The sequence below is a fragment of the Branchiostoma lanceolatum genome, chromosome 8, assembly GCF_035083965.1.
Source record: "Branchiostoma lanceolatum isolate klBraLanc5 chromosome 8, klBraLanc5.hap2, whole genome shotgun sequence".
Classification (NCBI taxonomy): domain Eukaryota; kingdom Metazoa; phylum Chordata; class Leptocardii; order Amphioxiformes; family Branchiostomatidae; genus Branchiostoma; species Branchiostoma lanceolatum.
The window spans coordinates 5,674,312-5,701,270 of NC_089729.1; the positions used below are offsets into that span (position 1 = coordinate 5,674,312).

Consider the following 26,959-nt stretch of genomic DNA (forward strand, 5'->3'; position numbering starts at 1 on the left):
CCTGTGAAATGCCACCTGTTGAAAACCAAATGACCTTGAGTCAATAGATTATGCTTTGCGAGACAACAAATCTAAAATGTCCTACAGAATGAATTCAAAGAGATTTGATTACTCTTCAATGCAGCTGAATGTTCATTCGAATTCAATAACACCACATTTCATCATTTGAAAACCAAACTGGCTTTACAGTTTTCGAAAGTACCACTTCAACATAACTCCACAAGTGGTTCATGTCCTCATTTTTCCACCAGGAGAACAGGATGAGACATGCAGGATCTGTTTCTCCAGCCACAAGTCTTTTACAGGAGGAAACATGGAACACTAGGTGGAGAACACCTTTTGAACTCTTATAAAATGAGTGGCTTTGGGACTGCATCACTTTGGGTCAATTGCAAGATTTTTTCCATCCTTCGTCTGTCACGGGAAAAACGATAAATGTCCGCAGAGGCCCACATGCGCAGGGTTACCGTGCTGTAGAGAGATGCAGAACAGTTGGACTTCACTGACTCACCTTTGAATTCCTTTCCTACAGTGCCCAGACCTTTACAGCTCCTTTCAAGACACGCTGTTCCAGGCAGCTGTTGATGATGTGTGCTCCCCTGGTCCGAACAACAAAATAAGGAACAGAAAACGATATGAGTAAATTGGGCTTAAATCTGTGTATTGAAGTCTGAAGTTCAGCGCTCCAACACCATAGACGAAATGACTCTCAACAGCTTGTCAATTGTCAGTGGTTATACTTCAAACTTCATGAACATTTGCTGATTGGTTGATATGAAATCTGAAGGTGGCAATGGACAGGTACAATATGGGTATCAGAGTGTGTGAAATAAAGCTTACCTTGATTGTTTTTGTTACAATCAATCACAGATTACTTAGGAGAAGCCTTTTCAAGGAAGAAGAGGCTGATCCCTGTTGAGACTCTAATTAAGGAGATTGCAAAAAATAAGTACTTTCATTTTGATCACATCTTGTTAAATGGTACAACTGTAAACTCCAAATAAAGAGAATGCCAAGTATTCCATGGTTAATTTGACTAATTGGGCCTCAAGCCTTCAATGCCCAGTTGATTTGTGCCATGGTGCTAAGTGGTTTGTTTGTTTTCAATTGTTCCAGGTTGTATTCCATTGGGACATGTGGTTGCTGGAAGCTGGTGTGTTACACCTTAGGCAAAGTTATATCAGTTGACCAATATAGGTATAGATATGCTTGTTTTAGCTTGAAAGATCCATCTGACAAGTATTGTGTACAAAGTGATCGTCATTGTAACATCAATCATAGCATGCGATTCATCATGTCATACATGTGCCTATACAGGTAATATCTTAACATGTTACATTGCGTATCAAATTCATAATGAGACCACCTCTGCAAAAAAGCCTAACTGCACAATTGTAAAGTCATAGTACCATAGTATGCCCTTGTTTCATTCATCCATGACTGTACATGAATATCAGGGCTGGTTCATTATCAGACTCAGGGGGAGGAACTGTAACTTCTTGTCGGAAAGAAGTAAAGAAGTAAAGATGATAGTTATGATAATACTGTGGAAAAATATTTGTATGCATATAAAAACAGAAGTGGCATAAACATCTTTTAATCTGTAGTCTATACCCGCCCATCCTAAAGATTTCAAACAAAACATTAGCCAAAGGGGGTAGTACTGAAGTTCATTCAATAACTTTTATGACTCTTTTGAAAAATAATGATTAGGGTGAAAGAAGGAGCCAGTTTTGAGAATGATCATAATCATGATATTGATCTGCTGGCCTTGTCCGGAGGTGAATGAGACCAGGTGAATGAACTGTCTGCATTCCCCAGCAATGACAGGTTGGACAGGTATGTCATCACTGTATGAAAAATATGAAATTCTGCCTCGGGGGAACATTCCTCCCTCATAACTACTTTATCTAGCGGATATACATGGTTGAAAGACAACAGCCGGATTATTCTGGTCGTATCCGCTTCACTAAGCACTGCAGAGCCATCCGTGGAGATATTTCCTAATCATCGGGTACATCAAACGATGGGGCAGACAAGGTGCATTCTTTGGAATGCAGGTAATCTGCGAAGATTTTAATATCTGATGAAAACTGGAGATAAGAGATTTTGACATGTCATCTTGTATAGACTGAGTGAAACCGTCTGAAACTGACTTCGAGGAAGGAAGTAATACGAGTGGTCATTTTCAGATTACTGTTACCTGGCTAGTGTTGGTATGATGGAAATTATTCACCCGTGGTACTGTTGTTCTTTGTAACATATTGTAGCCCTGCCATACCCTAAAAACTTGACAGATTTTGCTATCTTCGATACCTTCACAGGTTGCCTTAATCTGATACATATCCTGATTATAGGTTCTATGGTAGCCGAAAACATTTCTAACATGCCGAAAACACACGACTTTTCACACCACTGCCCAGCCAGAATAGCGGACTGTATTTTTCCAAACATATAGAGTTTGACACATTGTTTATTTCCAAATCTTACTGGAGGGACCTAAAACAGACAAGGACAGCCTGGTGGTTGGAGCAGCACCTTATATGACCTTCTGCATCAGAAAAGCACCCTGGGGTGTGGGTATCAGTAGCAGGAGGGACTCCCAACCTGACCATAGGATGCTATATCAGTGGAGCCCAAGGGGCACCAGTTGTTGTTAGTCCGACCACAGGCACTGATTGAACAGGTGGCTAAAGAACAGCCTTAGAAACACAGTTTCCTTGGACCACAGCCAGGACTTAGTCCCCAGATCACACTAAAGTCTGCCCAAACCCATCAGGGGTGAAAAGTTATGAGCCAGTTTGATATGTCGGTGGCTGCCAATTGTTCCCCACAAATACATCCCTCTGCACAACACAATGCTACCTGTCCAACAAACAGAAGAGTGGTTTCCCTGCTTCATTTAACAAGAACAAGTAATCATGCTGCAATACTGCTGCTAGGTGGCCTCGTGTACCAGACGCACCATTTGATGTAGCTCATGCACACATGTATGATGTATGCCATGTACATTTTGTAAAACCCACTAATCATGAATAGGAGCTTTCCATAAGGAATTTAGCACTAATCTCCAAGCAGATCTATAGGTTGCATAAAGACCGTATCAAACTGGCAGAAGAAGTATGTTTTGCAACAAGCTCCTTCTTCCAGTTGGATACGGTCTTTGCAATCCATTGGGTCTGGTTGGAGACTATTTAGCACCATTACTTAGAATATCTTAATCTTAGAAATATTTCAGTATCTTTCAATTTGTTCAATCTTACATCACACATATACACACATACTTCTACCTCTTAAGTTCCAGAACAGTTCTGTCACACCCCAATGTTGCAGTCTGTATCTATCTATCTCAGTCATGAAGACATCTCTCAACAGTTTCCTTAGAGAATATCCACATGACATGTGATACAGCATATTCAGTATCCTAAACACCTGAAAATACTCAAATTCATATCTTGAAGGTACATACAATAACAATTTTCCTTCCCAGAAGTCTAGATTATCACACAATAGCATTGTTGATAATTCTTTAGGATAACACAGGATTTGTCTCCACCCTTATTATCAGTTGGGGATTATATCATGTATTATATTCACAATCTCTCCCAAATACACGGCTGAATAGGCCCCTTGTTTGAGCTATAATAATTGAGTATTATCGGATCTACAGAACTGGCATAGGAATGCCTTTACTGCTTTGAGATGCAAAAATGTCCTTAGGTGGCATCGACAATATGATAATGCAAGGGACCTTCACATTCAATTCACTTTCCTGGGGCCACTTACCTAATAGAAAATGTCATTGATTACAAATGAAACAGAGATATAAAGAGGTAAAGATAAACATGTACAGCAAGTACAAACAAAAAGTTTTATTCTCTCATTATCAGAGGAAGAGTGATGATGATGATGATGATTTTACGTAGGAGAATCTCCAATATACTTGAACTTGTTCAAAATCAGGCATTGAAAATAAGATAACTTTTTTTTGGTTAATACCCTAAGAGTTTTGTTGAGACAATGTTTATTGCAAACTGATCTGTGCCCATCCATTCATTTTGTGCTGATGAAACCTGGTCTCCAAGCCCTCAGGCATCAAATCCTCGTCAATGCTTCCAAACAAAGGGAGCATCAATGTTCAAATCAGAGGACACTACTCATAAATTTAGACGCAGCGACTAGACTTTAAAAACACATCAACCCTTTGAGTGGACCCTCTGACTGTGAAGATAATCGGACAGTTTTGTGGTAAACACAATACAAAGGAAAACTGGTTCTCTTCTTTCAAGCTCCGACACACTTCAGGTCTTTTTGTCATAGCTCGACAATGTACATCTAGACAAAAGGAGAGGTCACCCAGGCCCATGACTTTTCTCCCTGCTAAAGACAACTAAGTTAGTCTACATGTATAAGTTAATATCAAAGCAGGACATCCAAGTGAGACAAACTGTTGTCAGTGCATCACCAAGTATGTCACCATTTCTCCTCACCTCATCACGTTAACAGGTGTTTAACACAGGTTGAATGATAATTTTGTTTCCTGCTATATCATTCTTCTTTCATTACTAAAGAACAATTATGAGGAAGCAGACGGTGAAAAGTGATGATACTACACACAGGTGCGGTCTGCCTATCGTCCCAGGTGTGCCATGATGTAGGCCTTGGTACAGGTGTTCCATCTCACCGCACACAATAATTGTTTCCCAACAACTGACTCAACTGTCAGGAGCAGAGGACACTTAAGAACCAAAGAAGCCATCAGTAAGTTTTTAGTCACCAAAACTCGCCACCGTTTATAAAAGATATCTTCTTACACATCCCTTACAAAGTGGTGGTAATAGATTAAGAGACTTATGGAAGTGTAGGCAATTAGAAGAATGTTTATCATACAATTTACTCTCTTACAGCACACTACCCTATAATTGGCACACAAAGGAATGGGTAAGAATGGTTGGAGGCAAGTCGTAACAAAATCCTCGGAGTTGCCATCTAAAGTGATTGTGAATATAATTGATGTGCTGCGGACATATTGTTTACCTCTCCACGCCTAAACACCGCCTGGAGACAAGACTTACTATAATTCTCCTTTAACAGCAGTACAATAGCCGGCTACTTGTGCCGGGACTGTTGTCTATCTCTCTATAAAGACGGGCCGCCATGGGTCAGAACTACCATTTATGGCTTCCAGGAAAAATCTGACAGCAATGATAATTACCTCACACTGTCCATACATATTCTGAAAACCAGTACTATACAAGTTTACGTGTGTACAAACTACACACACTTTCCTCGCCAACTTGTCTGGGTGTCGGCAGGATTTTTCGTTACCCACGGTGGCAACCGTGCCACCTGGGAGGTCTGGCATCTCCCCGACAGTGCAGGAAAATGTACACAAGGCTGACCTCCCTGTAGGATCCATACACATGCTAATCAGACTTTCCAATTATGTCGGGGATCACACAGTATGAAAATATGCCAGCGGAGAATGCCTGTACACCGACAGGTCATCCCACGCTTCACATCATCAAATATGCATCACCAACGCCGGAACTTTCAGTACCGCACACCAAACAGCCGGTCTTTTCATCTTCAGCAAGTGTTTTTTTTTTTAATTTTCAAATGCATAAAAAGTTGTTTGAAGTTGTAAGTAAGCTGAGGTTTTGTATCTGCAGGTGTCCATTCATACAGGCGTTGACCCACGATCGGCAGAACCTGTGTTTTCTCTAAAGTTAGGTTGTAAAGAATGGGGCACATTTAGCTGTGAAAACTTGTTTTTCTTTCTGCAAGTCAAGTGACAAGAGCTTTTTATGTCCCCTCGCTGCACGGACCAGGGTCTCCGAGGGTGGAGCCAGCAGACAGAGCTACAAGATCCCATGGCAGGACTCTGGTCAGAGATGAATGAAGTAGATGAGACACCAGTCTGGTACAATGACAGGAATATTTCTGAATTATACCAAGGAGGTTTAATCAGTAAGATTGATTTAAACCTCCTTGATTATACCAGATGAGCCCATATCATGAATATTTTCATGCAAGAAAATATTGAATTCAAGACATTGTTGCTGTTTTAGGACAGGTAATAATATTATTGACATTGATGGAACAAAGGGTAACTAACAGTATGTAATATTGTCACATACTGGGTACTAGTGTACTGCATTTGTAGTAGGAGTCTCTCACACAGTCAACTTTTCTACTTCTCCCCTTATTTTTTGTGTTGGAACAAACTTTTAGCTTTGTATCATGTCATATCCTTTTGTACATGTATAAAAGTAAGAGACATTTCTGCATGCTTCAGAGACTCCCTTCCTCATCAAATGGTCTAACTTCCCAGGTGATCAATAGAGCTTTGGTGCTCTGTGGTACCAGTAAAGATGTTCCGATCTCAAAAATTTGACACTAAATGCCACCTATAGATTGCTGAGAGTCTGGAAAGGTCTAACAGCATCCATGGACATAAGAATGAAGACGGGCTACAATTCATTGGTGTTTTATGATACATAGCCAGTTGTTTGATATTCCTGAGAAGTCTCAAACTTTTCATGTACAGCAAAAACAAGACGGTCAGACCGACCTGCCCATCTCCAGATTATCCTTATCATTATATCCTTCTTGGCCTTGGGACAGCCCTGTCCTCGACTGCCTGGGACCAGGCAACATCACTGAAAAACAAATTTCAGAAGGTCAGATTTAATCTTACCAAGAGAAAGGGTCAGATTCTTCAAAGTGCGGACTTAATCCCTAAACTGCTTTGATTGTTGAGAGATTTGAAATCGATTTCACGGCTGCTAGAACATCACAATAGATTAATCAGAGAAGACACTATCACTTCATTCTGCAGATAATGTCCTACTGTGTATAAAGTATGACACCGGTGACAACTCAATGAGCTCTGTGGAGTCATTGGTCTAATTGATCCGGACAGGTTGACCGAGTTGACTGTCCCTGCCCTTTAGTTATGCAATACACCCCATTATGTGACAATCAACATAAACCGTGTTCTTTGAAGTGACAAGTTTGAGCAAAGGATGTCCCCCCCCCCCCAAATCTGGTGACCTTTAACAGGGATGATTAGATCAAGGACATCATATAGGAATGTCCTTGATTAGATAAAGGGTCATTAAGACATTACAAAAGTGAAGACATTATCAAGATGGCAGTTTTAACTTCCAAATGAGGCAGAAATGACATGATGACATTTTCAGGGCATATAAACTTACAAACCAAGAGACACACAAGTATAAGCAAGCAATTTCTAAACCTAACAGTGAGGTATCTAACATGTTCTGTGATAGTACAAAGGTCAGATCCTTAATATTTGTACAAGTGTACATGGTTCAAAAGTGAAGTCACAGTCATCATGAGCTTAAAGTATGCAAATGAGTTTATAATATAATAGGCTGTTCCTACCAATTTTATTCAATCAGTCAAACTGAGTCAATAGCTTTTACTTGATATATGCTGGATATCATATCTAGGATATTTAGCTGCATCTAAAGTAATTATAACGAAAATGTGAAGACTCCTAAGCTAAGGATTGAATGAATTATTACTCCATATCTTATGTGCAATACTATGCAAACAAAATGCAAATCTAGGCAACCACCTATTACAATTTTCATATTGTAACTTATGGTAGGAGGAGTTTGAACTTTCTGAACAGATGTAAAATGATAAATTTTTTGCATGCTCTTTTTACTTTCCACAACATTAATCTTTTGCCACCTTGTTTCCATCCTCGATAGGAAAAATCAATGAAAAGTTGTAAAAGCAAAGCCCCCCCTTCCCCCTCTCTGTGTGACATGCATCGCAACATGCACAATTACTCCATCATCATACTTTGGCATTACAGGATGAGACAAGGAATTAAACATTCGTGTGAGACCCGTACTTGAGGCTGGCACGTGCCTGGGGACAACAGCACTTGTGCTTCCACTTGATGTGGCGTCAGTTTCATCTCGCGCCCGTCAATTCATCAACAGAAAACACAACAGCAGCGGAAGTCGGGGCGGCAGCCCCCCGCTGGCTAAAACAAAGACCAAGACATTGACACATGCCCAGAACCGCCACAGTTATGTATCACCGCACAATATTACTCCCCACAATATTGTTCCTACAATAAACAAGTTAAGTGCAATGAGGCACACACCCCACCCCGTGCCAAAGACAACTGCATCCGGCCAAAATTGGCATCAATATCTCAGCCTCAAAAGGTAAAACAACAGAGAGGCATGGTTTTAAACTACAAATAATACAATGTGATTTCTTCTGTCAACAATCATTTCTTCTGTCCACAATAAAACGCAGGTTGTCTTACCTGACCTTTGACATAATGGCGCGTGTCAGGGGGCAAAAACATCCTTCCCTTGTCCTTGACAATGTTTCCAAGCTGTCTCTCAAAATGTATCTTACCCATGAGAAATGCAGTGAAAAAGTACTGCAAAGCAAGTCTCTAAATGGTTTGATCCAAAAATCTGAACGATGGAATCCTACAGAAACCATTTTCAGGACAAAAATAACCTTTTTATTCCTATTAATTGTATGGTTGACAAGTTTTGGCCAATTGTCTGGAACACACATTTAAGCCCCTCAGGTTCCCCAAAACCTTGACCCAATTGAATTTCTCAATGACCCCGTTTATGGCCCCATCCCACAACCATCTTTTGCCAACTGTATCATCCACTGAATAAAGCTGTGATAAAACTTGCATTTTTGTTGCTATGTAATTTCTAAATTCTAGCTTTCTGACTGCAGTCATTGAAAGCTCAGATCAAGTGCAGGAGTCCCTCAACCTCCCCAATCTATACATGTAAAATGTTGCTGACCCATCTCTGGCCTAGTTAAATCCCATCTTTTATTGTTGCAACTGAAAACTTGTCCGTCCACCAAACGGTTACAAGCAGACAGGTGTATTGGGCAAGGCATGACCCTAAATAGCACCAAAGGCAGGTGTCACTTTGGGCAAACATCCCACAATGTGACAAACAGGCTTCTGGGGGTGTCCTGAGGTCCAGTCAGATAAACTTCCTGTGACAGTGTTGACCACTTCCTGCCGATTTACACGGCAGCGCTGCGGGACCGTTAGCGAGGAACAATGGCGCCGGCCTAACCCGATCCACCTGGACATCCGATCCCCCATTTCACTATTTACCCATCCACTTAGCTTCCTCATTAGGACAAGCTGCTTGAGAAAACTGCAAAACAAAAATCTATTTTCTCTCCAAATTTCCTTTGTGTTTGCAGGTAACCCAAGCCCCTAACTCCCCTCCTCATATCAGTTACCATGAAGGAGTGAAGAGGGGACATGAAAATGGAAGCCTGAGCAAACTGCACGTGTTTAGGTTTGAGGTAAAACGATAAACACCCAGAGCACCTGTTTGGAGGGATGGGGGTCCGGGCACACCCCCTCCCTCTCCTCAGCTGGTCTATAAGATGTCATCTATCTGATAACTTTATAGACAGTCATAGGCTGGATGGAAATTAAGCCACGTTTCTTGTTGTTCTTCAACTTTTATCATTTTTGCTGTGTAACACTGTAATCTTTAAAACCTCTGTCAGTGTACTCTCCAAGCAGAGGTTGAATGGGCAGATCGTCACCGTTTTATCATATGACTTTTTTTTTGTCGCTAGCCCATTCAACGTGCTAGCGACAAAAAAAAACGGCATATGATAAAACGGTGACAATCTGCCCATTCAACCTCTGCTTGGAGAGTATGTCAATGAGCAATGTGTCTATTCTAAATTCTAACAGTCTCTACAACTCTTCCTTGTTTATTCCTTAAAAGACTAGGAAACACGCTTCAGAATTAACCACCACAGAAGATGCCTGTCCCTTTCTGTCCTGAAGGCAAGCTCGCTATGTCTACCACAGAATAACACATGTCCTTTGAGAGCTATGCACCTGTTTGCCGTGCCTCTGTTTTCCAGCCAATTTTACCAAGTTTGCCAGAGTTTATCATCTGACACAAAGCCGCAGAGAACACCGCAGTGGGAGCACCTGCCAGCGAACATACCAGAAGTTACCCAGCAGCACACGTCCATCAACTGTGGCCTTCTGGGTAAGGATGTAACAGGTGCAGGGGAGCAGCTCTGGCAGGTTGCCACGGCCTACATTCAAGACACTCTCTCAGGAGCATCTGTTCCTGATGGAACAACTCCGCATATGTGTAAAGACAGGATGGTAGTTTGATGACTGATCCTTTATGTTTTGCCTATCCTCTAAGTGTGAGCATTTGGAGTGAACAGGACTCTCAATTACTGTCAAATCTAGAGTCATGAGCAAATTGTAAAAGTTGTAATGAGCTCTGGCACTGGGAAGGCTAATGAAATTGAGATATTCTCCTCTTCTCCAGGGCTTGGTCTTGTTCCATTAGTTCTTCATCAGCTAAAACCCTCCAAAGAAGCTTTAAGGATCCTTAAGATGTAACAGACCTACTTTAGGAGAATGGTCTTATTTGCAGTACCTGATCTTATCATCATGTGTTATTGCTTGCAGGTCCAAATCCTTGAAGGGTCCTGTGTCACTAACTCTCCTCCAAGCAGAGTTTCCAGTTGTAGGTTAGTAGTGGCCATCATTTCTTTTGTTTCCCTCCTTTCCTCAAGTGGGATGGAAATGAAAGAAATCATGGTTACTCAGATCAGGCTAACCTAGACCGAAACCTCTGCATGGGGAGTATGAGGGTCTGCTTGGGAGGACCCAACACCGCTTTACCCTGAATTCTGAAGAACCCCCTACGTATTACACTAAAATCAAGGAAGGGGATTATGCAAAATTTTGTTGCCTTGCTACGAATCACGTGACTAAGACGGCTCTCCCTACGAATTACGGGAAACAAAAATAGGCTGCCTACGCCTTTACAGAAAAGAGCATACAGGCCCTTGAGTATGTGTCACTGTGAGTGTCCCAGTTGTGATGGAGAGGGCAGGGGCCAACCTGCCATGTGGAACAGGCTGGACATCAGGGCTAGAGATAAGACCTGCCACTCACCGACCCAGCCCCCCACTCTGCAGTTGTTGAGAGGGATTCTGGAGTAATGGTCTGTGCTAAGACCTATAAGTCCCTCTCCTCCTGGCAGGTCCCAGGGCAGGGGGACGTGGTTACTGGAGCAAAACAGGCTTAAAACATGCTCCGGTTTCAGACCTTTGCATGTTCTAACTAATCCAGGGATTTCTTCATTTTTCTTTCTAACACCCTTTGCTGTACGGCGGTGGAAACGTGGTAGTGCGATACCGGGCACTGCTTAATGTTTTAACTGGAGATGGATTAGCTGCCCAATAGATGGGTGCCTGCTTGAGCAGCTTCACACGCTTTCCGATTTGAAGAGCTCTCTTGAAGAATTATGCAATAATTAGGGAGCCTGGATGGAGGGTCACCAGAGATGACCCTTACATTATCATCTCATACCAGATGGCTTCACAATGGTACTTTCAAAAATGTTTTGTCTCTTGAAAAAAATCAAAGTCACAACATTCGCTTATGAAAATTGCCTTGGCAGACAGGAAGGCTCTTCTTTCCTTTTCAGACCCGACAATAACGCACTAGACAGTCGGATTTGCTGGGAAATCTGGGATCATTAACATTCTTTAGACTCCATTCCTGGCCATTAAGGGCATCACTAATATCCCTTGCCACTCGTCCCTTCCCCAGAACAAGTGCAGACCAGACCTACAAAGTGAATGGCTTCTACAAAACAACCCTTGAATTTCTACATGTGCACAGATCAAAGAGTCGGTTCATCGTGTGATTAGGTACACAATATCATGTTGTACATGTATGTGTAAGACAAAAACATGATAACTGTTGTAGTACTATACAGGGCAGTAAATATTGCCTTAATTACTTTCCAGCAAGAAAACACCCTATACAAATGTTCTGAGACAGTTGATTTGGCATTTTACCTTTGACAGTTATTGCACTAGCAGTGTAGCATTTGGTATATGGTGATAATGATCTTGGTATGTAAACATATACATATAGGGTGTACATGTACAGACGAAACAACTTTGTACTAGACATCTTTTCCATACTGCCCACTACTTAAAGTTTTTAAGACTTTACTTTACTTTTTAAGAACTACATCAAAAGCACATGTAGGTCATGGATCATAGATCCTACCAGGTTTCACATAGAATACAGGTCCGGTAATGAAACAAGGAAACGACGGCCAGTAATCACACTGCAGCAACCCTGTTGTGTTTACTAATGCCACCGACTGTGTCCCGATCATACACCCATTATGCCCTGAATTTGTAGGATTTCCTCTCACAAAGGAAGAAACAACAAACAAAGCTACTGATTGGCCAGAATACACTTAGCCTTAAAAACTGATCCCTTGCAAGTAAAATCATCAAGTAAGATGACTTTATGCTCTAATTCCTCACTGACCATCTTTAGTGATGCTGTATTCTGTCTTTTCAATGATAAGTAGTCACCTTAAGAAAATGGTCGAACCTCAGACTGAGGACAAAGCATGGCACTTTTGCGACGGCTAGTAGTGAACCTTCGCTATGGCGCGCGTACTTAGCCAAGCACACCGGGCCACCCCTAGTCTTTTCAATAAGTGTGTTGGGTTCTTCTATGTGAAGAGGTTTGGCTTATGCCCAGCTTCACGTCACCTTACAATGCGATGATCCAGAGGTTCCCAAGTGAATACACACCCCTACCACTCCTTCCAGGTGGGCTAGCCCCTCTAGTAACAACCTGTCCGCCTGGGACATCATTAAAACACCTGATATGTTACTTAATTACCCAGCTCATTATCCCTGCCCAGATGACCGTTATACAGGTAAACTGTGTTACAAGATAAAAACCAGCCCCGCCCTTCGGGAGGTTTCCTCATCAAGTTGTCTCCACCCTCCCTCCCACTGGGACAGCTCGGCCTTTGATAGTCTGCCAATGCCAAGGACAGAACAAAAGTTGCACTTGACCTTTGCTGGAGTCATCCTTAGCAGCATTGCAGTCAGTAAATTACGCAGACAGCTATACAGTCAAGGTGTCCAAGAGGACCACTCAGGGGACTATAAAAAATCTGGTCTATGCACTGACAGGTGGTTACTATAGACAGGATCCTTAATGCTTAGGCAATGGGAAAAGTTAGCTATTAAGGGACCACAAAAAGTAGTTGCATGGCCAAATTAAGTAGAGGCGGTCACTTGTACAGGTTTGACTTGACGTGGAAATTGTTGAAACACGTCAAAGAACCCCTTATAACAGAACAACCCAGGCTATCGGACTTTATGTCTACAAAAATGATAGAGGCCAGACAAAAAACAGATTGACAGAGTGATTCACTGTCTTAAGTAACGGAAGTTTGCCAGAATTAACTGCTAAAGCTGTGAACAAATACAAAGGACGAAAACAGGTCAAGCAAATACCATTACAATGATAATACTGCTTTTCAATACACCAGCGTAAACCTGAAGACAACCTATACTTATGACTTACATCCCCGCTGCTCTAAGTTTTTGAAGATGAGGAGAACAAAGTTTCCGACCATCTTGATACTTCTTGTAAGGATTCTTACAAGCAATTACCTTTGCATAAAGACCTTGACCTTTGCCTCACTTTAGTTGTAAGAAGATCAGTTTCTTCTTTTTTTTGACAAGGTCAATACTTACAGTGTAACTGGACTGAGTCAGTCACAGTCCGACCATCTTAATACTTCTTGTACGGATTCTTACAAGCAATTACTTTTGCATAAACACCTTCACCTTTGCCTCACTTTAGTTGTAAGAAGATCAGTTTCTTTTTTTTTTGACAAGGTCAATACTTACAGTGTAACTGGACTGAGTCAGTCACAGTCAGACCTTCCGCTTTAGTTTGTTGACCTACAAAGAAAAGTTGAAAGGAGAAAAAGCATCAGGATGCTTCTCGTGTTCCTGACCAGGTTGACACATCCACGCTTCTCTGACCGTTCCTAAGGATGCATTTTACCAGAGTGAAAAATCATCAATCATTTCAATGCAAGCTGTCGTGTCTCATCTTCTATTACTTTCTACGCTTTCAACTGCAAACCAGGGCGGGACCCAAGACAGTAACCGATATCATGTATGACTGAACATGGTAGTTTAAAGGACAGAGTAAAATATTTACTTTCCCTTTTAGAGAAAGTGTCATCCCAAGTCTACGGTTTCACCTGATGTTGCAGACTGCTGTTTACAGTAACAGTTCTCCATTAGTTACCCACCTGGGCCTGCTGACGTGTGTACATCACAAACAAACCCCATTGTCTTCCTCTAATTACCTGGAACAGAATTTGGAGAAGTCCGCAGGTGAGACGGAACAGACAGGTAAGGGAGGAGAGGCTGACTGGAGGCACGGTCCGGCAGCGGTGCAGACGGCTGGAATGCCTAAACAGGTAATGAGGCTGGCTTGGCTGGACACTTGATGATCTGAGAAGAGCAAGACAAGAGCATTTTATGGAACATTGGTATTCCGAATATCAAATACAGTACAACAAAAAAATTCTCCCACTTTGGGCAAGCAAGACATCATTTCATGATAAAACTAATATTTTGTTGTATCAACGAAAATATACAGTGCTAGAAAGGTCCTCACATCTTTATTTTTCCAGTAAATAAATGGCTGGATGTTGAATCCTTCCACTGCTAGAGTGTAAGTCAATTAAGTTTGGTCTTATATCTAGTTTGTAAAACTGGTACAGTTAAGATTCTGCTTCAGTCTTAAGTACTGTATGTCTATCATTTCCCCAAGACTTCTAATACCAGAAATGATATTGAGTCATGTACAAGCTCCATGCAATCTAAATCTGATCAGAGCTGTCAGCTCCAGGTTACATTTATCACAGCACCATGACTCAGGACAGCAGAGCAAATATCCTCAGCAGCCTGACCCAGTCTCGGCGCCACTTCCAGCACGTCACGTGACTACTGATTAATTAAACTTCTTCAAACAATCGCTACGGAACGTTGAGTAGGCTGAATGGCCTCTCCAGCGGGCAGACACCAACACTGGCCAGACAAAAGATGTAAACTTGAAAAGTCATGGTGATCTGAAGAACTGGGAGAGAAAACGTGATGCACAGGTGCAGATAGTGTCCAGAACATCCTTCAAAAAAGTTTGAAACTTTAAAGCTTGAGTAGACAAGTCTAAGTCTGCATAGCTGACTGATGACTAGATACCACCAGGCTTTTAGCTAGATATTAAAAAGAGGGAGTCCAAGTTTTGATGTTCCAGTGTTTTATTGCACAGCGAAGCCACATACCACATCTTCTAATTATCATGAAGCTAAGATGGATTTGAAATACATGTAATATATTTTAAAGATGAGACACAGAGGAGACAAGAGTTTTTTTGGTCATTAAGATTTGTCTAAATCAGTAGCCGAAGAATGTCTCAACATCTTTTTGGCAGTGCCTATTCACTGACCATGCAGCATGTAGTCCAGTTTCCTCAGGTGGCAGCTAGGAGGAATGAGCTTCTCATGGACCAAAGTGTAAAGTGTCTCCAGTAACAGGAATCGTGTAGTTGGGAGCTAGGGATTGGCAGTAAGAAAAGGAACAAGTATTAAGAACAGAACCCAAGAAATTTTTCTATGGACCCAAAGCCATTTTCACAGCTTTCAAACATCTTAGTATCTGAAGAGGAAGAAAAGAGATCTTCCTTTTTGTCCTGAAGTTGAAAACATTTAGCAAACGAAATATCCCCAGGGACAAAAATCACCAAACAAGTTATTGAATTCATATGGCCTAAACAAAAACAAATAAAATGATACGCATCGAGATAGATTGAACAGAAGTGAAAGGGTGTTTACAATTACTGTATAAGCACATATTAGTCAGAAATGATCAAAGACCACCTTAATGATGGGTACATACTAGTAAGGGGTCTTTTTAACCTCCTGATATGGTGATGTGTATCTAAAACCTTTAGGGGATTCATACCTCTGATGAGTTTGAAACGCTACTGAACGCCTAACATACCTCATTTTTGGAATCACATTTTGATTGGAACACACGGTAATAAAAGGAAGCATTTACTCAACCCATTGAAGCAAGGCCTTTCCACTATTTGTCACTTTTTTGACGCCTTCAAGTTTCCCTGTCTCCAAGGAACTTCTATCAAGTGGTAATACAAGGCTCTAACTGCCTGGCGCATGGTCTGGGCACTGGGCAACTATGTAAACTATAATCTGTGACGAGTATGTGCTCACATCGACCCACTTTGTTGCCCAAGTGCATTCAACAAGAGGTGCAGGTGTTCTTGTATGATACTATTTACCTTGTTCAACTGTACTGTCACCACGGTTACCATCCTACAAACATCGGGAGAAATAACCACTTGTCCCCACTTCCTGCACAAGCAGTTTAATCACGGCTGTGTTTGCTGGGGAGACACATTTATCTGGATTGTCGGGGATATTTGAGGTTCCGTGATTAAAGACGTTGCCCTTTTTTCATGTGGACCCACTGCCCAAGCCTGGACCTCCAGGTTGAGCCGGGGCCTCCCCCCGTAGCAGTCTTACCAACGCAGTGTTTGCATCTTAGACAGATTATCCGAACTGTCTGCTATATCTCGAATCCTGTGATTGAGCACAATGTAATAGTAGGAAAGTCAATATAACACCAAGTCACACAAGGTGTGCCGGAACAGTTGACAATTTCCCACAGGTAGTTTTGCTTCACAATAGTTACCACAGCTGGTCTAATTGTACCCTTTCTGTGTGTGAACGTTTACCTTTAATCCGGTTATGCCCATCTAATCATAACTCAGCGCATTGTTCTTTACCAACCAGGCACACTTCAAATGAGCGGCCGACCACGGTTCAAGGGAAGCACGTCATATTCCACTTCCTGTCCTCCCTGACAGGCCGAGATTATTGAGTGCCGCTTTCTTTAATCGTGTCCATGTCTGTCAGAGGAAGGCCTTCGGTTTATCCATATTCTATGAAGACAAACGCCCAGAGGTCTTGGACACCTATAAATCACTTGTGCCAACACCTGCTCCAACAGTGTCACATTACACAGGTGTACTTGGGGTTTTGTGTGCGTGGCCCTTTCATCTCCCTCTGTCTCCCATTCACAGGAAACCTAGCTCGGAGAGGGAAGCCGGGCTCATTGTTTGAATGGGCCCGTCGGAGCAAATGTCAAGATGGAGTTGAAAGGTTTGAACTTTCCAACTCAGGTAGAGTGGGGAGCGGAGCCGGAGTATCGGGTTACACAGGTGGGGCAGGGAAAGGTTGCGGCACTTTTGTGTGGCTGACATCCCTTATCTCAGGTGTCATCTGCCTGCTGGGACTCCTAACTAGCTGTCATCCACCTGACCTGCTGATTGTGGCCGGCCTTGTTTGGGGGAGAAAATAACAGTGTGCCAACCAGATAAAATCACAGCTTCTTTTGAATATCATGTTTATCTCTTGTAGCAGCTTTGAGGTTGTTTGATTTCTGTCAATCTACCGAAGAGTTTATAGAAACAGGAAACAATAACCATCCTTTAACTCTAGCCTTAATTAACCACTCAAGCCTGAAAATGAGATAGGTTTGGTAGTGTCTCTCTTCACTTCCAAGGGTCTGGCCCAAAACCATACATTATCTTTGCACTTCAGCTAATAATTCATAACTTAGTAAGTACACAGCTAGGTGAGCACGTTCCAGTACATGTTCCCATTAATCAAACACTAATATTGGCTGTTTCTGGTACAAATTGTGACTGTTAAACATGTTGGATGAAACAAAACCTCCAAAAGGAGCAAGGTTTTCATGAAAGGGTGAAGGGACCTGTCTCAAGGCTGCTCCGCATGTCGGTGTGTTTATTTCACACTACTTATCTTCTACAAATTCTCCCGACAGTTTCAAGCTGTTCGCCCTTGTACCAAAAAAAACACCCTCAGTTAAAAACTACAGAGGTTATCTCCGAATTTTTTCAATGGACCACCTGGTTTTATAGATCACTCACCTGTGACTACACCCCTTCCAGGCACAATTGATCAAGAGCAGTTTAATTTATACAGTTCTTTTATCAAGGCTAGCTCTGCTTTAATGTCCCCTGAGGGTTGGAACATGATAGGGGAGCAGTGATTAGAAAGCAATGTCCACACAACTAGTTTTGTCACAAAGATCTTGTAGGGAGAAGTTTGGACTGCCAACCCTGTTGACTTCTGTCAAGTAGATAGACTTGAGAAAGAAAACACAGGTTTCAGCACAGCGGCCTTCGCACCAAGGAGACTCTTATCAGGGAAGGCAAAGAAATCATGGATCTGACATTGACCCATCCTACATGTTGCTAACCTTTCATTGATAATTCCAGCAGATTTTTAGAAACAAAGGCTATTCCTGGTCGTCAAAGATTAAGGTGGCACATCCCGGTTTATTTAGTTACCTTCTCGGGTAAAACTCCACTTTAAAGTGACAACTGAAAAAGCGTGAGGGACAACGCTTTGGCCAAGTTCCCAGATATACAACATTTTAAGTCCCTTTATCTTCCTGTTTTCACGTTTAATTGAATTGATGTACCAGTGGACTCTAAAGAACATGGGGCAGGCTTAGAAAATCTCATTATCAATCAAGAATTAGGTCAACTAGCACAAAAAAACAACCATTAACCCAAATTGCATCATCAGACAAGTGTAATTGTGTCATAGACAGTCAACAGAAAACACTGAACTCTGAGCCAAGATACATCAATTTAGTTCTTAAGTTGGAAAGATTAACTAGGAAGACCTCTTCCTCAATCATGCATGAAATCTTCACAAACTTTCAAACTTTATCAAACTTTTTATTACAGGTGCAAAGTCATCAGGAAAAAGGTACATGACTTTTGCCATGTTATGTATGGCTTCATGAACTTCATTACCACATTTTGCAGAGGGGAGGAAGAGAAAGGACACTGAAAGAAATGACAAATAGAGAAGAAATGGATGATAGCAAGAAAACAAATAAGATTATTTCAAAAAGGAGACGAAAGAATATAGAAGAAAGAACAGATGAATAAAAGAATGAGAGAACGAAATGACCAAGAGGTAGGATCAAAGACTCAGTATATTTGTATATTCAACATCAAAAGCAGACAAGGTTTCTCCAACAAAGATCATAAATGGAGATTACAGGAGTGTCAATAGTGGAAGTGGGTCTGACTGGGAGACAGTCAACTTGGTGTGGTTACCCTGGCGAGCCAGGCTGTCTGCCTGACCTTGGTTTGTTTGTTATCCCATCCATCATGCCAGCTGTCATGTACAAAGGGACAGCATGGCGGAGACCTGAATACTAAGCAACAGATATGACGGCCTGGCATTCGCTTCTCGGAGCCAGGTTCTACGTTTTGTGTGGCCTTCGTGGGGATTTGTGGTCGGAGTACTTAGACACTAATAAAGAGTCATGCCGGTTGGCAAGCTGGATTATAAACACACATGGCTGGGTAGCCCACATGATAATAATACAGCAAACCAGTAATAATGCCTAATAAATCAGCAAACTAACCTAGATATCAATACGGGTGGTAAATAAAGCAACATCTGCACAGTGTTTGAACTCTCAAGCTGACTACATTCTGTCAGGCCTTACGTATCAAATCCAAATTACACTTCCTAATCAAATATTATCATTAAGGAGATGCATATAACACATAAGTATTACAACATTGTTTAAAGTCAATCTCAATCATTCTAAAATTTCAGAAGTTTGAAGTTTGAAGTACATCACTTCTCTGTTAGTATATCATCAGTCCCTGTGAACAAGCTTCAGAATTGGGACTGCATCACTTTCATTTTGTTCACAGATGTTGTAAAAATAACTAAAAGGAAAGCAAAGCCTTTGGAAGACTTAGTATCTTAGCAGCCTTCCCTAAAATCAGTACCATTAACAATATTATACTGGGCTCGAAATACTGGGTGCATGTGCACCTGTGTGCACCCAAAATTGGAGCTGTGCACCTAATTTTTGACTGTGGGTGCACCAGCGCAGCAACTTTGCACCCCTACAACCCCAAAACCAAGTTACTGTATTGCTATGGCCAGATGTCACATCACACATAGTTCCCATCAAACTTTACCAGGATATACCTCCTGTTCAACAAGATGATGAACTGTCTGAACTATCACTTCAGTAGGAGCTAAAACTGCCATACATGGATAGACTACAACCTTTCTACTGACTGAAACTTCCAATCTGACCTCCCAGTTGAAAAGGCAGGAAGTAAGAATGGATTCTTAGCAAACAGTGATGATATGGCACCAGGTTCAAAAGTCAGGTGGCAAGCTAGTGAATATTCTGTTTCTGGAATTTACAATATTTGTGCTGAAATTGGAAAGAATTTCGGAGCAATTTAAGTAATTTGCATTCATTTCGATTACTTTTACTGTTCTCAAACTTGAGTACTTTAACAATAAACATTTACAAAATCTAATGTCTCAAGTCTTAATTGCTGATTTGAAAAATATACTGTACATGGTAGTAGCTATTGAAAATTTTGAATGTCTCTTTTACGTTTCAAGTCTAAACAAAATGAGAGCACAGAATGGGTTTCACATAGCCTAAATATTGTACCTCCATGTCAGTAAACTTATGTAGCACTTTCATGTCCATGCCAGGCCCCATTGACATGTGAAATTTCCCGACGACAGAAAAGTAACAGTCAACATTTAACATCAATTATTTCACCATTCCCCTGCCCATGTAATGGATGTAGTGGGACAGTCAATATTGTTATGGATTCAACAAGGAAAGGGAAAACAGTCCAGTTTTAAATTCTCAGCTTTTTAATCAGAGATTCAAAGAAACACTAGGTTTTAAGCATTGTAAGATTAGTTTCAGAAACCTGCATAGTACTCACATGAATTTTTTTTACAAATCATTTCAAAATTAGTTTGTTAATAATGCATTTCTATGGAATTAACAAAAACATGAAAGTTGTCGCAAGCTTCAAATGGCCATCTGAAAGTTGATGAATTTAAGTCTTTTTGACGATTGGAAAAAGGATTCTGTTGTTTTATGTATATTCTTGTCACAGTTTGAACTCACTTCAATAATCTGACTTTGAGATTTGTATTTTTTTATTATTTTCTTTCGAACAAGATGGTTCTCAAAGACTTGATTACAATCAACACAACAGTCACTTCAAAAAGGGCTTAACAGCAATTCTGCATTCCTACTTCTTAAGAAGATTAGCCCATACTTTTCCACACGATTGCTGAATTTTGCTGCTCAAACATTTCTGGCATGCATATTGAGTATGAAATTGACTGCTTGCTCTTTTGTTTGACCCATCTGAACATTCTTGGCATAACTGTTCATATCAGTGATCATTTTAAGATGCAGGTGGCAAATATGCATTACAGCTTTATATTTGTGACACCTTATCCTACACCAAAACCCTGCATTTTTGTGTAAAACTTTTACACTGACATACCACAATTATTAAAGAATGATAAGGTTTGACTCCTCTATTCAGATTTGATGCAAATTTTGCGATTAGAGGACACATTCTGACAGGTGCAGTGGAGCAGACCTTAATTGGCGTATATTATTGCTTCCGCAGCCTTTGTTCTTCTGTTTCCCCGCCAGCCAAAGGGGCACGACTCCACGACCTGGGAAACCTTGGGCAGGACGTACCATTATACCACACAGGGGGTACGCTGCAATCATGGCAGGGCCACTACCCAATTTTCTGGCTAACAACTTCAATGTACTGTAACTACAAATGGAGAATATTACTGAACAGAATGCAAAGTCTGCTCTCTCTATCATACAGAGTTACTGACAGTCAAGCAAAACATCTAGGGAGAATTTTACAAATTAATTAGATTAATGCTGTCTAATAGGTGTCAAATGTTGATCAAGAATCAATGTAGGAGATTTTTTCAAAAACTTGTGAAATGTTTTAATTCGATGAATTTTATCTGAGTCTTAGTCAACTTTATTCTTGGTTGTAATGTAGTTTTTTTAACTAACGGACACCATTGTCAAGACTCAGTGTGAAAGTCAATACAATTCAGCATTGGAAACATTGCGTACTTGGCTGCTACGTTGATTCTAATAAAGTTTGAAGTTGAAGTAAGGACACATTAAAATCAGGCATCATTAGTCAAATCCTTTTTTTACGGTATGATACATGCTGTAAAATGATATAATATTATACATTAACATTACCGATTCCTTCGAGACATCGAAGATCATACAGAAAACTGCAAGATACAATATTTTCATTTTCAGTACAGACACTACTGGAGCCACACTACGTTTACTCTGACCTGTCCCCCCTCTGCGAGCAGTGGTTGGTCCCAGCCCTGCAGGAGTAGGCAGGAGGTGTATAGATCAACCTGGCAGATGAAAACATCAATGGGAAATGGCCTGGAGCTGCTGACAAGATTATCAACACAAAGGATACCGGAGCATCAGCTCGTGTGGCAGACAATGGGCACACAAAGACAACATGTTAGCCTTGGAGAGAAAAATCTGTTACCCCCTCAGGCAATGGAATATCTCATGCAAGAATGAATATCAGACAAATAACATCAACAAGTGTGAGAAGATATGGACTATGGTATGATGCGTTTGCAAAAGACACCTGAACCATAATCAATAACAAGATACTTCTTTAGAAATCAAGATAATCAAATTATATAGTCATTGAGATGTGTGCAGTTCAGGACCTTGCTACTGTTACATACACTCCATTGAACAAAAGTTTTACAACAACACGCCAGGTCAAAGGGTGACTTCTGGAGATGTCAGAAATGGCTCATGTATTTCTGGGAATTCCTGGGTGAAACATTATCGTGTGCAACCTTCCCACAGCTGCCCTTCCATGGCACTTGATATAGCAACATTTGCAAGTCAGGAATGTCATTCCAGTATATTAGACACACCTGAATGGCAAGCCTTCAAGTCCCACCCACAAGCGGGCAGGTTGAAAAGAGAAGTGAGGTTTACCCACACAAAGAAGCTTCTGATAAAAAAACTTTTAAGGGACCACCCATATACATTACATGTACACTTTTCCCTGTCTGAACTCCTTTTTGATAAGGTCCACCAAGCCTTCTTAAGGGGGCATAGAGAATATTTGCCTATTTGGTAAAAATAGGGTGATTCATTTCTCCCTCCGAAGGCGGGCAAATATTCCACTAATAGCCAGCATACTAGTAGTTAGTCTGTTAGAAACTACTTTTCTTTACATGAAGTGCTGTTCTGTATGACTCAGACCGAGCAAATGTTTTATTCTCTGTTTTGGGTGTTGTCCTTAGTGCTTTGGGAACAATTATCATAAATCATAACAGCAAAGTTTGGTATCCAAAGACAGAGGTAAAACTTTAAAGGTCACAGACATTCTGCGTTCTGTTAGTGTTACTCCAGTCTGACTCACAAACTGTTACAACATGAAGCTAATCTCAGCCTCCGAGGTCTAATATTTACCCACGATAGTGCCACTCCTGTTTTACCTGCCTATGATGCAATCATTCTATTGTGTGCCACCTGTCAAGTTTGACATATTCTCCGTGCTCCACACATTGATGGAGGGAAATTATTCTTCTGCGCACCAATCGCAGAGGGACACCGTCCAAACAGAGATATTACATATCCCAACAACCTTCAGTCGGCAACGTTTTCTTCCTTTGTTTCATACATATCATACAGACTGATTAATAACTGATGGAACGTGATAAAAGTTGGCAGCACTCTACCACTGCGTAAACACTACACTGGCACAATGCCATTTGCTCTGCAAAGGTGCAATCTTTTATAAGTACTTCTTATTGTTTTACTAAATAACGTAACAACTTTTCCTTCCATCCACAAAAGATTACGAGGAGAAGCATCATAGAGATGGAGGAATTGACCAATGGGAGATGAGCACCACTACCTGGGGTTATCCCGTCCATCTTGCCTGCCTTGATTTGGTTGGTCAGAGATAATGTTGGTCAACATAGCCTCGATCTTTGGTAGTTCACAAGTGACTGTAGTACATTGTCCCTTTCACATGAGGGCAAAATCCACTGGGTTTGTTTGGGCAAGTTCAATTCCATACTTTGTTTCTGGCCCATAACTTTCATAAAGGTCCATTGTGGGATTTCAATTGACTAGTTGTAAATATGATAAGAGTACTTTGAGGTGCCTCACAGTTTTCTGACAGAATGTGAAGCATCTAGAACTTTTTTTCACTGACAATCATACCTGAAAATAATTTGGATGTAATGTTAGAAATCTGAGGAAAAAAACAAATACAACTGTACATGACTGGACTTGAGAAACAATTTTAGAAATACAAAATGAACAAAGTTTTCTTGATGTGTTTTTGCTCTGGAATCTTAAAACTCATTTTTGTATTGCCAAGGTCAGCATCACCTTACACAAACACTCTAAAAGTTCCTGTCCTGATGTGGTCAACAGTGTTTTGGTCACAAAGGAGGTGAAATGAAGTACACCAACAAGAGTTGGACAGGTCCCAAATGCACTGATAACACAAGAAGATAACGTCACGAACTCACCACATATGTACATAGTACAGTATCCAGGGCGAAGCATCAATGTTGATATATGATATTTACCTGGCTACTAATAACACCTTTATTTGAAGTGTTTAAAACACACCTCAGCACTGGACATTGACTATAACAAAAACAGCAACAAACAAACTTTTTTGTGTGTCTCTGCTAAGGATTTTTGTTCATGCCATGGTATGTAGATATCACTGACACCTGGCTGATGACTTAGAGATATCGACATAGTCTACCAAAAGAAGCCTTCACAGTCAGTCTTTCAGTTTTTACCAAAAGGCAGGTAAACTTGAGTATCATAGCCTCCTTACATAAAGGAGAGGGGAGGTTTTAAGGGATTGTGTTTTTTTTTCAAGGTCAACAGTCTGTGCAACCTTTCTGCTTTTTTGGGACTTAATCATGTTAATTTCCTTTCCTCTTTATTCATCATCACATTTCTAGGACCCACTACCCTACAATCCTGTGTGCTTTATTCATGAGCACAGACTGTCCATAGTTACCATAATATCAAAAGGAAAACACACAAATATCATGCCAATCACACCTGTCAAGGTGAAGTATCATCACCTGGGACACAGGACAAACACTGGCACACTGCCAACTCAACAGTCAACAGCACAGATAACGCCCCATTCAAGTCCACACAAGTCCGCATCAATCTTATCGACCACACCACAAAAAAATCTGCGCAATCACGACGGCGATCTCGTATCGTTGGTTTATCTAAGGTACGGGGGCAACCAAACATGACGCATAATCCGGCCACGACGGTAAACATTTGCTTGTTGTCTTGAATTGTTTTCAATCACTTGAGCAGATTTGTACACAAAGGAAATGGGTTGTTTTATCAGAGAGCATGACAAAAAAATCTGACACTTGAAGGAACTCAATAGTTTACTTTTCATCTCCGGCTGGGTTGACGCCTTCCGGTGAGGAAAGAGGGAGGAGAAAAGTGTGCCGTTTTTCAGCAGCACCTGGGCGGGAGGGGCTATCGCTTTCCTGCAGCTGAAAGCTTCTGACAACACGTTATCACAAGATTAATATTTACTGTTTGTAAAGTTTGCAGGAACTGGGTTAGCCTACAACACCGCGGTCTAGTTAGGAAGTCAGCATCACATCTTTCACTATGACTTCATTCACCAACATGGTATGATTACACCTTGATTACGATTACAGTCAGAAGGAAGCTTAATTAAGAAAACAATGTCAGTGTGCCAATCCACAACTTCTGGAACCTAAAGAAGCTGATAGAATAACTGTAGGTGGCTGGAAACAGAAAAGGTTACACGTGGAATTCCTGGCATAGTGAAGAGGTATAAATTCTTCATTAGCGCCTTGTTTGCCCTCCCCCTAAATCCATGTAAACTTTACCTACCATTACTTGGCTGTTGGGCTCCAGTGTGTTTGTTGGCTGCCAGGAGTCGACAGTTTTAAACACTTCAGAGTCTGGGGTCTCCATCGAGGGTCTGCCAGCCACTGTCAACACAGGTGATCCAGCATTACTGACTCACTCATTAACAATCACGGCACTGAAGATTTCTTAACATTGTGGGGAAACAGAATTCCTTTTTTTAAATTTAAGTGCAGTGTAGTCAAGATAGCACAAGAAGCTTCTATGAGTTAACTGCCTATGTGTAGACAAGCAATATCATAATTGGAAATAAATAATTTATTTTTGATGATATTGTTCATATTTCAATACAAATCTCTTTAAGTCTTACTTCAGGTGTCCTTTGTAGAGCTAAACAGATAAATTCAAATTCTTAGGAAACTGACCTTGGAAAAAGCGTTAACATCAAGGGGAAAAAAGCAAAACCCAGCTCAAAATTTTCACTTGTTCCTCCCTCCTATAAATAATGCAGCCTCTTCAGCGATATGAGTGAAATATTTGCCCTTGTAACATATTTGGAATGTTTGTTGATATGAGGCGAACACCTTGACCTTGTTGGGATAAAGTGTTTTCTCCTGAGACACTTCAACACTCTCATTTGTAGGCTTAGGGCTATGGAATTGTCAGGATACATTATTCTTACATTTAGAGAGTGTGTGGGTACAAATATCAATGTATGTAACTAAAGAAACTGGCCTGCTGCAAAATTTTGTAGCAGGTACAGTCCCAGAAGTTTAGAAATAAGGAAATATTTTATTGATACAAGAGTTGGCCGTCTATACACCATCGGCAGGACATACCTAGTATAGCAATGCACAGTATAGGGGACTTAGTAAGTAGTCGTATATTGAAAGCTGATAGATTATAACGTTGTGCATGAACTGAACTAATGGTAACTCGCCCCCCACCCCCATTCCTCAGATACTTGACCACTCCTTGGTACCGTTAGAAAAGACGCTGTAGAAGTTTCAGTGAGTTGCTGTGTCCTTGCCGAGGGCTGGGAGGCACTGTCTTTAGCTTCACAAACGTCTTATGAAACAAGAAACGGTTTAGCATCGCCTTTGGAGCCACAGTGACAAGACAACCCCAGTACTAGTTGGCCTGTGTTGTAACTTTGGAGTGG

At 41.1% G+C, this 26,959-nt stretch overlaps 1 long non-coding RNA gene across 1 annotated transcript; it reads right to left on the reverse strand.

Moving 5' to 3' along the window:
• Positions 1–492: 492 nt before the first annotated feature.
• LOC136440731 (uncharacterized) lies at positions 493–26,959 on the reverse strand. Its single transcript, XR_010756698.1, has 5 exons — positions 26,780–26,959; positions 25,822–25,922; positions 14,244–14,391; positions 13,774–13,827; positions 493–599 (listed from the first exon to the last, which is right to left on the reverse strand). It is a non-coding gene; the product is annotated as an uncharacterized lncRNA (long non-coding RNA).